The sequence below is a fragment of the Macrotis lagotis genome, chromosome 4 (assembly GCF_037893015.1).
Source record: "Macrotis lagotis isolate mMagLag1 chromosome 4, bilby.v1.9.chrom.fasta, whole genome shotgun sequence".
Lineage (NCBI taxonomy): Eukaryota > Metazoa > Chordata > Mammalia > Peramelemorphia > Peramelidae > Macrotis > Macrotis lagotis.
In genome coordinates, this window is record NC_133661.1 from 130,697,803 (window position 1) to 130,709,919 (window position 12,117).

Consider the following 12,117-nt stretch of genomic DNA (forward strand, 5'->3'; position numbering starts at 1 on the left):
CTTGATTACTATACATGGATTTGGACTATCTCGATGAGTTCCCCATCCCTAGAAGCAGAGTCTAAATGACTGCCTTGTTGTATAGTATATTTCTGGTGAAAAAGGTAGAGTTGAATTAGAAAGTACTAAAGTTCTTTCCAATCAGGTTTTTATGATTTCATTTTATGTTGTTATTATTATTTTACTAATACATTGAGTTCTCTCTACAGGGAAAAAATATACCAATCAAGCAGAAATAAGACTTTTGAATTACCTGTTGATTTAAATTAGCTATACTGAGCCTCCTCCCCACCTGAATCATCCCTTCTCACACAGATAATGAAGAATGACAATATTGAATCATTCTACTATATGGTCTGAGGTTAGGCAAGTTTCAAGTAATCAGATTTACAAATGTACGGTATGTGCTTAAAATAAAGGTGGATTTCCCAGTTTGAGTTGTTCAGAGAAAAAGTCATGCCTTTTCTCTTTCACATCCTAGCCTTTGGAACTATCCTTTTTTGTCCTTGATCTTCAGAAGGTTTCAACTGAACAATTTCTAAGTGTTGAATTGGAATAAAGTGAATATACATAGTTGTTGGTTGGTTGGCTGGTCACTCATTCTCCAAGACCAGTGACATCACAAGGATGATGATGTCTTGATTTGCCTTTGATTTGAAGTGAGGCGGAGCTGTATGAGTGTCTCTCCTCCAGAGTCATCAAAGACTCTGAGGCACAGGGAGTGGAGTTAGGACTGAGAAGCTGGAGGACCTCTACATTTTCATTCATTAGACTAGCTTCACAATTTCTTATACTGGACAAAATCTGTTATCCTGAAGCAATTGAAACACAAGAAGATAGGAAGAGGAGGGGAGGGAGACAGACAGATAGATAGACTTAAAGACTGAGAGATAGAGAGACAGAGAGACAGAGAATTCCTCATACAAAGGAAACACATTTGTTTTTCTAAAATACATTCTTTTATGAACAAGTTCTTTAATCTTCCAGGATTTTATTAATAATACAGGTTTACAGACTTGCACTTCAAACTCTGGGCAAAAAAAAGACCCTCAAATTCATTTTCACTTGCGACAGATGCTACATTTGACCTTGAGTGCCTTGATGAGATGAAACTTTAAATGACCTTTTTGTCTTTTTCTGTATAGCTGTGATCTTAGAGAAGACAACAACAGTAACAACAACAACAACACACACACACACACAAACACACAGCATTCTCTAGAGATAAAAGAAACCAACTACTATTTTTCTCTGGATATGGCATGACCTGGTTTGAATCAGTACTTATAACTATGAAGAAAAGGAAAAGGATGAACTCCTTTAGTGCAGGGAATGTTTCATTTTTGTCTTTGTATCTCCATGTCTGATGAAATAACTCACATATAATAGATGCTTAATATATATTCATATGATCATATTATTAGAGACCTAGAGTTTCTCTAATTTATCCTTATCCCCATTTTACAAATAGGGAAACTAAGGCTCAGAGAGAGTAAATGACTTACCGAAAGTATCTAAATTGTAATTCAGGAGTCTTATCTAGGACCTCTGCTGCCAATTCTGGTTCTCTATCAATTGAATTGAAATGTTGCGACTATCTACCTACAAGGTTTGAAGAAACATTAGACTTTAGACTATTAGAATATTCAATGCAGTTATTACTTTAGCTTGATCAATCAACAAATTTTATTGAGTTGCTACTATGGGAAAATATTATGTTAGTCATTGTGTGTTTGAGAGAAAGGAAGCTTAAATAGTGGAACTTGCTTTTAAGAATATCATAGTAGAGATATGTCAAACACATGGCCTCCACAAGCAGAATGCAATACACTCTTGAATATGATTTGGATCAGATTAAAACATAATTGGGAAATACTTAGCAAAAAAGAGTAAAAATATACAATAAAATATAAATAATTTCACATTTTAAAACTTTCAATATGTGTTCTGCAAAGGATTGTTGTAAGTGATTTATTAATTTAGTCCCCATTTCTATTTGAGTTTGACAACACTGTTACAGTCTATTATGGGTGAGGAGTTGACTGATATAGTTAATAATATAATAAAAATAATGTGATAAAATGTGACTCAGATGATTAGAATAACAGGAGTTCAAAGAAAGGAGATCACTGTGGCCCGAGGTATTTGAGAATAACCCTATGGAAGAAGTAGGAATTCAGTTGAGAATTGATGGATATATTTCATTTGAAAAGATGCACTTTTGACTCCTACCTACCTTTTTAGTTTTTATCTGTTCAGGTATTATTCTCTTTTCAAGTCAAACTTATATACCAACTGTTACCTACATATGGTAGACATTTCATCTTTTGCATAATACCTTTTACATAGGTTTTATCCCATTTCTGCAATGTACTCTTGTTTCCCCTCCACATCTTAAAATACCAATCTTCCTTGAAAGCTCTGGTTCAGAACTATCTTCTAATCTATAAGGAAGCCTTCTTTGATGCCCCTCCCCCCACCATTCCCTTCCTTCCAGTTGCTAGTGCTGTCTTGATTTTTCTTTTTTGTATTTGCTTTTCCAAATACATACTGCATACTGTCCTTTTCTCACCTCATTTAGAATATAATCTCTTTGGAAGTAGGGACTTTTTTTCAGATCTCTATACCCCTGGAGTCAAGCACACTACCTCAAATACAGAGACACCTTAAATTTCCATTGGATTGAATTGATGGTGGTAGATGGAAAAATTAATGGAAAGGCAGATGCAAAAATAAGAAGACATGTTTTTGAGATCCTGAGGAGAAATATCTACCCAAAGTGAAAGTGTTACACTGGGGAGTAGTGGGAAATAAACTGACTTTTTAAGTTGATGTACTTTGCCTCAGGCAATATAGCTTCTTGAAATTCCTTCACTTCATCTTCCTGCACTGATTTAGCAAATTCATTTGAAACAGTTTAAATTGGAAATTTATAGTGTGGACAGTGGTTCCATTTCAGACTCTACCAAATTATATTTGGAGAAGATGTAGTCAAGAGCTGAAATAAGAAAGGAGGATTCATATGTAGTCTTAGGACAATGAGAAGAGAGTCAAAGTCCATTCCAAAACAGACAGTTGAAGGATTAGAAGCAACTGATAAATTCCTAAACTCAAGGGGCCATGTGTCAATTTTCCCTTATGTCCTTTTGGACTTTAAAACAAAAAATATTGTTCTTTGAATTACTGCCCTAGAACAACTTTTTTCATTAAAGTTTATTAATCTATACTGATGGACTGGACCAACTCAACTTAAAAAAAATAGAAGTAACTCACTTTTATGTAATATTAGGAAGGAGATGGGGCCAAATGGAAAGCATAAATATAATATGCCAAAATATTAATTATTAACAGTCAACAAATACATTCAATATACCAAGAACAAAGGAGCATAACACATGAAATTCTCAATTCCTGTTATATAGTTTGCTTTTAAAGTACATATTAAACTTAACCAGGTAATAACAGAATACCTTATTTGCATCTCATTCTGTTTCCTCTTTTGATCTTTTTTAAACATTAAAATTTAACTTTTTATGTCCCTATCACCACATAGTCATTTTTTCCCTTAAAAGAATATCTTTTGTAAAAAAAGAAAGAAATAAAAAAGAAAGTCAAGAAAAAAAAATCAATAATGTTTTAATTATGTCTGAAAATGAGTTTCATTTTGCTTTGTGCATTCTGCTTATCACTGCTTTGATCACAATTATGAAATCTAGTGAAGTTATTTTTAAAAAATAACATTGTGTTTATTTTGTAAATATATTTTCTTTTCATTTTACCCTAAATCAGTTCGTTCATGTCTAACAAGTTTCTTTGAATTGGTCACAGTTATCATTTCTAGTTGCACAATCACATTCAATTACATTAATATGCCACTTCATTCTGTCATTACCCAGTTGATGAGTCCCTACTTTGTTTGCATTGTCATAAGGTATTTTTATATTTATGCATATGTTTCTTCTGTCTTTGACTTCTTTGGAGTTTATGCCAATACAATATACAATTAATAGATTTTTTTTTGCGAGTGTAACACTTTCAAATTGCTTCCTTGAATGGTTGAATAAATTCAGTTTCATCAACAGTACATTAGTATGCTTCTCCCCCCACACAGTCTCTCCAATAACTGCAATTTTTCTCTTTTGTCATTTTTGTTAATCTGATGGATGTGAGGTATGCTCTAAGAATTGTTTTAATTTGCATTTCTCTTTAGTGACTGGTGGCATTTTTTCATATTTGTTAATAACCTGTATTTATTCATTTAAAAACCCTCTGTTTATATCATTTGATCATTCATCTATTGGGGAAACAGCTCTTATACTTCTGTAGTTTAATCAATTTCTTATATAACTCAAACATTAGAACTTTGTCAGGGAATTTGTCAGAAGCCAATGAGAATTTTGTATAGTATAATAAAAAGAAACTCTGGATTCAGGAAAAACTGGGATTTAAATCCTGTCGTTATTTGAGCAAAAACCACTTAAAACCTCTCTGAACCTCAATTTCTTCATCAATAAAATAGGGATGATAATAAAAAAGCTAATGTGAAGATTTTATATATATATATATATATATACATACATTAGATATACCCATGTATATACATATATGTACATAATACACACATATGTAATATTTATATATTAATATATAATACTTTGGAAGCCTTAAAGTGTCCTATCAATTTCAGTCATTACAATTTACCCTGTTAGAAATTATTTTCTGAAATCTTTTTATTTATCCACTTTAGATTTATGTGTAGCCAGAGTCCAAAAGCTATTCTTTCTCTGTGGAAAAAAACCAAAATGTCCTTTGTTTCCTACAAGATGAGAGAACAACTAAGTTTGTTTTCTATCCTGAACTCTCCTTTCTTTATTAACCTGTGCTCCATTTTCCACTCACTATCAATAGGTGTACTAAAAGGAGGAAATTATTTTAGAATGTAATCATTCCCAGGCCAAAGAATAAAATGTAACAGCTGAAATATCTATATTTGAAATAAAGCTAATGAATAGTTGGCAAAATTTTGATTTTCATTAATGAAAAATTAAGTTGTGCATTATTCCCTCTGGCAAGGTACAGAAGGAAGAACTATTAAAAACACACAATAAAAATTTCTACCTCTTCTTGGTGTTATCTGGGCATCCTGAGTAGTTCTCTAACTGACTCTAGGATATAGGAAAAATATGAAAATCACCATTTAAAATTTTTTTGTCATTCTGAACTGAATAATACCTTCTGTTTGGACCAGCATTTTTTTCTTCTAAGAATGTGTGGTCTTTTTTATTGAACTTTTGAAAAAAGTTTACCAAAAGAATGACCAGAGCCAAACACATTGTATGACTTTGGGAATGGGATTAATTGTAATTACACTCTTTTGCATCTCTATGTCTTTGTTCATTCTATTCCCTGTTTTGAATTAATTCCCTTCCTCTCATTATCACCTATTACACTCCTACCCACCTATCAATCCCTGCTCAAATGCTATCTCCTCCATGAAGCCTAATCTCCCTCCTTTCCACCTCAAGCAGACAGTAATGATCCTTTCCCTCAGTGCCCTCCTGGACCCACTTTGAAGAACACTTGATTTGGGTTTTTTTTATCCATGTGTTGTCTTTTATTAAGGTCCTGTGGTATATATGCACCTGCCTTCTCAAATGCTATGGTGATGTGTGTGTGTGTGTGGTGCTGAACACAGTGATACTTTGGTTCAAATCCTGCCTTACTCAATTACTAGTTATCAGCTCTGATTAAATAGTTTACCACATTTTGGATAAAGGTCTCTTTTCTAAAATATATACAGAATTGAATCAAATTTATAAGGTTGCAAGTCATTCCCCAATTGATAAATGGTCAAATAATATGAATAGGCAGTTTTCAAACAAAGAAATTAAAGATCCAAATCATTATTGATAAGAGAAATGCAAATTAAAAGAACCATGAGGCATTAGCTGACAAATATCACATTATGTTTTAGTCATGGGGAGTTGCAATCTCTGTCAGTGGAGGGAGTTGTCACAGCAATGAAATTTTGGATCTTTTAAGGTGTTAAGCACAAGAATAGTGGCTGATATAAACTTGGCTCCCTTAGGGTTCAAGACAGAATTCTCATCATGGTCTCTCTCTCTCTCTCTCTCTCTCTCTCTCTCTCTCTCTCTAGTTTTTGCAAGGCAATGGGTTTAAGTGACTTGATGAAGGTCACACAACTAGGTAATTATTAAGGGTCTGAAGTTGGTTTTGAACTCAGATCCTCCTGACTCCAAGATCAGTGTTCTATACACTGTGCCACATCATGGTGTCTTAATAGTTGTTTTTTGAAGTTGAATGCGATCCTTGGATGATACTAATATTGGTTTAATTTTCTATAAGTTATTCATCACTCTAGTCATCACCCCCCCATTCCTACCCCTCCACACCTCCCCAATTTGCTTTAACATAGCAGATTCAGGGCATCTCTATTACTAGCATTTGCTGTTGTTATTCAGCTGTTTCAGGCATGATCAACTCTTCACGACCCCATTTCTTGAAAAAGATACTGGAGTAGTTTGCCATAGTTGGCACTCACCATTGCACTAAACATACCAGCCCTATGATTTATACATAAAATTGCTTTATTTGTATATCTATCTGTCTATATCTATGTGATTTTTACTTCCTAGTCTTTACTTCCTAGTAAAGTTCCAGGTTCCCTGTAAGACTGCAACAAAGACAGGAGAGGTCTGAATTAATTATTATTGTATTCATTCCTTTAGGGATTTGGCTGTCCCATGGATCATGGAAACATGGCAGCTACATGGAGGAGCAGTATGACATAGAGGAACAAGTGCTGGATCCAAAGCAGAACTTGGGTTCAATTCCAAGTCTTGCCACTTTCTACTTGTGTAACTTTGGAGAAGACATTTAACTTTTCTGAGAATTAGTTTCTTGACCTGCAAAATTAAGACTTAAAAGGACCTAGGAGATCATTTGGTCTAGGGATCCTTGACCTGAGCTCTGTTATCTTATTCTTTATACAGTTTGATATCTATATTTCAATATAATTGGTTTCTTTTCTTTCTTTTTTTTAAATAGAAGAACTTTTATTTGAATATAATTATGTTCTGCTAAAGCATCCAGTGTTTGCAGAGGATGGAATAAAAATTCAAGTGGCTTCCTATGCAGTTTGTACAAGAAGCAGAGATTAGGACAATGGGTTAATATTTTAGTCAAAGCACACAAAAGGCATCCTATTATCTGACAAGTTTTATTTTCATGTAAACTTTTGATTGGTGACATCAGTGTTGGGAGTTTTCAGTAACAAATATGAAAGACTTTTAAAATTTATAGCAGTGGACAATGGCTTTGTACCTTCTATGATGATAAAAAAGAAGGAAAATGGGGGTTAATGAGACATGATTCATCAAGTACCCTTTAGGAAATGCTGATTGTCAATTAGGAAATAGTTGAAAAAAAATTTTGGTTTAAAAAAAAGAAGCTTGCAAACTAATATTAATAGAAGTGTCAATTTGTTAGTTATTTTTTTTCCTTTACAGATGCTTGACATTGCTTGTTGAAACTTATCTTTCAAGTATAAAGAATATATTTAGTCTGTTGTAGCAGAAGGATGAAAATACGTCCTTGATAGCTGAAGCTTCTCATGGGACCATCAAGACGAGTCTCAAGATCATTAAGAGGCTTAGGCCAGCTATAATTCCTGCTGGCATTAGTTTCTTGGATCTCTTGAACCTCATTCCCATAATAAGGGTCAGAAAAAAGGTAGTCAATAGTGATATTTTGATATCCTGGGAGTCACGGGAGACGCGATAAACTCCATAACCCGACAACAAGCCAAAGGAAAGACCAGCAACCAAAGATACAATGCTTCCTTGGCGATGATATCCCAAAATGCCTCCAAATGCTACTATGCTAGCATATCCAAAACCAATCCAGTCAATAGCCATGGTCACACTTCTCAAGGATCCATGATTTCATCGGTGTGGACACTCCCTCCACCAATGTAGATTGTAAGCCCTTCTATGTCTTGGCCGAAAGTCCCAAGTCTAGCTCGCTTGCTGAGCAAGGTCCGGTCTCTCCGGCTCCCAGATAAGCCGAATGGTAGCTTCTTGGCTTGGAGAGTGGGGGACGCGCGGTCCAAATGCTACACCAGGCACTGCCTAGTGATGGATCACCCCAATCCCCCCGTGACTCAGTTTCCTCATTTGCACAACAAAAGCAGCTGCTGCAGAACTGGTTAGGCTGGAGTCGCCCATCTGTAAAGCACTTTGCAAATCTTCACATCTCTTTGCAAACGCTGTTATCACGAATGCTTCTTGCTAAGGGGGTGGGAAGGCGAGACCCCGTTCCCCTCCCCCTCCCCAGAGCCCCCCCGAAGTGCCGCGGCGGGTCTAAGGAGGGCCGGTGCGCATCGAAGGGTGGCACGGGCCCCGGGTCACCCGGGGAAGGGGCTGACGGTAAGCCTCGGCCGCGGGGGGCCCCCCCAGACCCCTGCCCCGAGAGGATGGCTTCCTACCTCGCGCTCAGCTATAATTGGTTTCTTATATAATCCAATATATCTTATTTCATGCATTTAAAAACAGTCTAAGGAATCAATGGGCTTCATCTGACTGCCAAAGGTGTCCATGATACAAAAATTATGAAGAAAATCTCAGATCAAATACAGAGAGAAGGCAGAGTTGATAATGGATAGTATAAAGGGCATGGAGAGGAGATACTACAAAGGCATGGGGTCAGGAGATGGAGTGCTGTGTTGAAACATTAAAAAGATCACAGTCATAGGAACTGAGAATTCATGGCGAGAATCAAATGTAATAAAACTGGAAAAAGGGTAGCTAGACAGCACAGTAGATAGAATACTGGCCCTGGATTCAAGAGAATCTGAATTCAATCTGATATTGGATACTTAATAGTTGTGTTACCTTAGGCAAGTTACTTAATTGCTTCTAGGGAAAAAAAAACGACTGGAAGAGTAAAGGAATCCAAGTTACGAAAAAGTTAAAATGCTACACGAAAGACTTTCTGGTTGATTCTGAGGGTAATATAATTTAGTAAATAATATGTAATAGTCAGTTACAATTTAGGAAAATAACTTGAATAGCATAGAGACCAAATTTGAAGAAGAGACCTGAGAAAGGGAAATAATTTAGAAGTCTATTGTAAATTTCTAGGCAAGAAGTGATGAGGTCTGAGGAAGGCTCTTGTGAGATATGTTGTATGGGTAGAAATGATGAAATTTAGCAGGATATGGGATATGTGAGTGAGTTAGAGTGAGGAACTGAGTACAGAACCAAGATTGAGAACCTAGATGACTGGAAGGTACTCTCTCCAGTAATGGGAAGTTGGGAAAAGGGGAGGGTCTTGGGAGAAAGTCATTGTGTTCTATTTTGCTTTTGAGGAGTTTGAGATACCTATGAGAGATTCATAGCAAAATACCTAGAAAGTTATTGAAACACAGGAGAAAGGCCAAGTCTGAATATATCAATTTGAAAATCATGTATAAAGATGATAATTAAATCCATGAGACCTGATCATTAATGAGAGGGTGAAGAGAAGAGAGCCAAGACAGATGCTCATGGTTAGTGGATATTACCTGAATGAAGAACCAGAAAAGTGGGCGGCTAGGTGGCGTAATGGATAAAGCACCCGCCCTGGAGTCAGGAGTACCTGGGCTCAAATCCGGTCTTAGACACTTAATAATTACCTAGCCGTGTGGCCTTGGGCAAGCCACTTAACCCTGTTTGCCTTGCAAAAACCTAAAAAAAAAAAAAAAAAAAAGAACCAGAAAAGGAGACTGAGAAGAAGAACAGGAGAACATGGAGAGAGCTATTCATGTTTAAGAGATGATCAAAAGTGTGACAGGGTGGTCAAGAATCATGAGGACTGAGAAAAGTCCACTAGACTTTGCAATTAGGAGATAACTGGTAACTTGGGAGAGAGCAGCTTCAGTTGATGAACCATCAGAGAGAATAGCAAACACTATTAACTTACAGAACAGCCTTTTTTCCCCATGATACTGATTGGTAATAGCTTAATACAATCCAGTTAACCTTTAGTAGGAGTTTGAGTCTTATCCCTACACTATCCTTATTATGTGGTTAATTTATGTGGGTTCACATCTTTGGTGGTCTTAGGCTGTTAGTCTTCTACCCTTTGGGAACTGTGAATGTTAAACTTGTCTTCTATTAGTCTACATTACTGCACCCCGCTGTTTTAAAAGCTGCTGTTGCTTCTGCAGAACATTTATTTGGATGAAAAGGGGGGGAAGTCATTCACTCATGAGATCTGCCTTTGCTGAAGGCATTTTCCTAAGAACTCCAATACAGTGTCCTACAAGCTGGCTTATTATCTTTCTCATATTCTCCAGATTTTTTCATGGTTGACTTGATGACATTTTCCTCATATGGCTACCATTTCCAATCTAAATCACTACACAAGGAAATTAAGTCCCTAATTACTTCCACCTTTGAAATAAAAGGGACCTAGGGAAAGTACCTTCAATAGCTCTGTGGATGGCAGATTAATTCAGTGGAATAGAATTCATGCAAACACATCCTTACATGGCCATAATTTGCCCTTCATTTTCCTTTGCAGTTCAGAAAAAAAAAAGTGAATAATTTCCTGATGAGCCTCTCACTTGAACATATTGAAAAAACATGTCATTACCAAAAGAACCATTTAGTTGCTCAATTACCATGTATACTCAAGTATATGCTACTACCATTTTTCAAGTTGGGGAACTTAGCTGAACTGAAGAATTGGAAATTTAAATGCCACAAGGGCTGTGTGTGTGTGTGTGTGTGTGTGTGTGTGTGTGTGTGTGTGTGTGTGATAAAATTTATACTGTTGAGCATGCAAATGGGGGAATCTAGGGTTAAGTAGATATGACAGAATATTGAATAGTTTCATTACTTTCTTAACCCCCACCCCCCCATCTCAGGTACACAAAAGGACCTCATGGATTCACAAATCCAGCAATATTTAGCTGTGTCAAACAATGTTTCCCAAACTGATCTCTAGTTCCCTGATGTTCTGGTAAATGTGAAGGAGAATTTTGCCATAATTTAGATATTAGATATTTCATTGATTTATACAAAATATGGACATGCATAGTTTGAAATACTTCCATAAAACAACACTGGTAGCAAAGGCCTGAAATAGGCTAAATTTTCTGTTTTGTTTCAAAATATCTCTGACCTTTGAAGAAGTGATTAAGGAAGGGGCTAAAGAGGGTTATATTCCTGGGGGAAATGGAATACCAGGGAAGCTGAATGCATAATTCTAAGTATTTCTTCCTCCAATCCCAACTCACCCAGGGGAACATATCTAGTCTGTTTTTTCTTCCTAACACCTTTCTCTCTTCTTTGTCATTATCTCCCCCTTTCTAGATGTTTAAAAAACTTTGTGGTTTGTGCTCTGCCTATGCCTCCTTCCAGGGATGTTTTGTTTCTCTATGTACCACCATTTGTCTATCATGTAATTTTATTTTAAATTTGAGTGTTCTATTGCTAAATTCAATTGAAAAATGCTGATATAAAAGTTGAAATTTCATTTAACATTTCATAACTTCTGAAAATAAACAAATATGTGAAAAAATACTAGTAGGAAATGACAAATTAAATCATCAACTCTCAAATTAAGAGTGTTCTCTCCAGGTTTCTCCTTCCTCTCACCCCATTCCCCTTTTAGAAACAGACTTGTGAAATCTTGGAAAATGGGGCATGTATGTGAAGGGGGTATTTCTTGGATTCTCAAACCTTATGGAAATTCTTGTATGGTAATTAGATCTTTGTCAGCAAGTGAAAGATGGTATTTTCTATGTTTCTTTAAGAGATTCAGCCTCCCACAAGGATGATGTTTATTGTGAATTGAAATGCATGAAACAAACAATGGGAAATCTATGCCTCCCTAAACTTTAGAGATTTTCAAGGAACTTTCCTAAAGATTTATGAAAGCTAGGATATTGATTTGATGATGCTGATGATTTCTTTTCAGTGGAAACAATATAGATGATTAGACCAGTCTAAGATCTTTCTTTCTTCTTATATATCAATGCAGAAAGTACTTACATTATATGATCTAATCTGGGATCCATCTTCAGAACTTCATCCAACTCTCCCTTTTCAA

The 12,117-nt window shown here is 35.8% G+C and overlaps 1 pseudogene; it reads right to left on the reverse strand.

Moving 5' to 3' along the window:
- Positions 1–7,537: 7,537 nt before the first annotated feature.
- Positions 7,538–7,988, reverse strand: LOC141520029 (transmembrane protein 14A pseudogene; annotated as a pseudogene).
- Positions 7,989–12,117: the final 4,129 nt, after the last annotated feature.